Source organism: Octopus bimaculoides, chromosome 7 (assembly GCF_001194135.2).
Source record: "Octopus bimaculoides isolate UCB-OBI-ISO-001 chromosome 7, ASM119413v2, whole genome shotgun sequence".
Classification (NCBI taxonomy): Eukaryota; Metazoa; Mollusca; class Cephalopoda; order Octopoda; family Octopodidae; genus Octopus; species Octopus bimaculoides.
Window position 1 is genome coordinate 103935805 of NC_068987.1, and position 1974 is coordinate 103937778.

Below are 1974 nucleotides of genomic sequence, written 5' to 3' on the forward strand. Positions count from 1 at the left end.
ATTAAGAATGAAATATCCAATTTTGAACTCAAAGTCTATTTTACTTTATTTCAACAAAAAGCAATGCAGTTAAAATATGCACCTAAATTATCAACACAATTTTGCCATTTTATTGGTAGCTTACTTATGCAGGCAGCAAAGAATTTCAGACAGCAAGAGGTGATGAAATCACGAAAGGCTGTTTTTGCATCTTCTTCAGATTTGCAAAAAGCTGTCTAATGTCTGGAAAACATGATAGTCCATTGGTGCAAGGTCTGGTGAATATGGTGGATGACAGAGTACTTCCAAGTTCAGTTCCTGTAATTTGAGTAGCGTTCTTTATGCAACATATGGTCGAGCATTGTCTTGCAAAAGAATTGACCTGTCTCTATTGACCAATCTCTGTTGTTTAATTGCAAATTCACTCATCATTTCATCCAATTGCTCGATGTTTTCATCCGCTGTAATTGACTTACCAGGTTTCATGAAGCTGTAGTGGATGACACCAGCACTGAACCACCAAACAGACACCATTAGCTATTTTCGGTGAATATTCTTTTTTGGATTGTGTTTTGGTACTTCGTTGCCATCCAGCCACCGTAAAGAACGCTTGCTATTGTTGAAAAGAACCCATTTTTCATCACACATAACAATACGATGCAAAAATGGTACGCTTTTATGCTGTGAAAGCAAAGAACAGCAAGTTTCAAGATGTGTCATTTGATGCATGCTCAGTTCGTGTGGTACACACTTGTCCAGCTTCTTTACCTTGTCGATTTGCTTTAGATGGTCCCAATACAGTTGGAATCAAAAAATCAAATCTTGCTAACTCACATATAGTTTGAGATGTATCTGCTTCCACTGCAGTTTTTTGGCTCATCATTAACCACCTTGGTCTCAGGTTTACCACGGGGCTGATTTTCAAGAGTAAAGTCACCAGACCAGAACTTCTGAAACCATCAACATACACTGCACTCATTTGCCACATCTTCACCAAACACCTCATTGATGTTTCGAGCTGTCAGAAATGCATTGGTTCCACTACAGAACTCGTATTCATAAACAACACGAATTTTTGATCCATCCATGGGTTCACAAAAATTGATTTACAAGAGAAAATTCAGAATATAATTAGCCAACATGAATTGCATTTCAAAAAGTGATGATGTAACTTTTCAATGTTGTAAAACAAAGAATCGCCAGGATAAAACATTAGAGTTAACAACCGTCAAACTTGGCACATAAGAAAATCAGACTTTTCATTTTTAATGACCTGATATATATATATACACACACACACACACACACATTTATTTATATATATATATATATATATACATACACACACTTCAAAAATGAGGTCAGCTCTCTATTTACAAAGATGTTTGCTTTAGAATTTGTCATACTCAACACAAAAGTTATTGTCTTATACACACACACACACCAGCACACACTATAATTTGATCTCTGACTGTTATCAAATGTATCATTCCTGGAGATAAACGGGGGACAAAACTGAACAAAATATAGAAATATAGTGTGTGTATAAAAATATTGTAAGCAAAGTATAAAGATAAGATTGATAGTCTGGAAAACGATATATACATTCTTATTAACAGCAACTCATTTCAGATATTTTAACTGGTAAATATTCTCAAGAAAGTCCTGTTCCTTGGTTTCTCAAGAAAGTCCTGTTCCTTGGTTTCTCAAGTATGTAATGACTTCACCTGAGGTCTTCAACACTTGTTGATTGATATTTGATGGTGAAAAGTAAGGTACAAATGTTGGTTTAAAATAATTAAATAAATAAATGAGAGAGAGAATGAGAGCGAGAGAGAGAGAGAGAGAGAGAGAAAGAGAGAGAGAGAGAGAGAGAGAGAGAGGGAGAGAGAGAGGGAGAGAGAGAGAATGAAATCCAATACACTTACCAGTTTGGTAAATACCTTGGCTAAAAATCAATGCTTTATCATAATTGCATAGGGTAGGGTAAAGAGC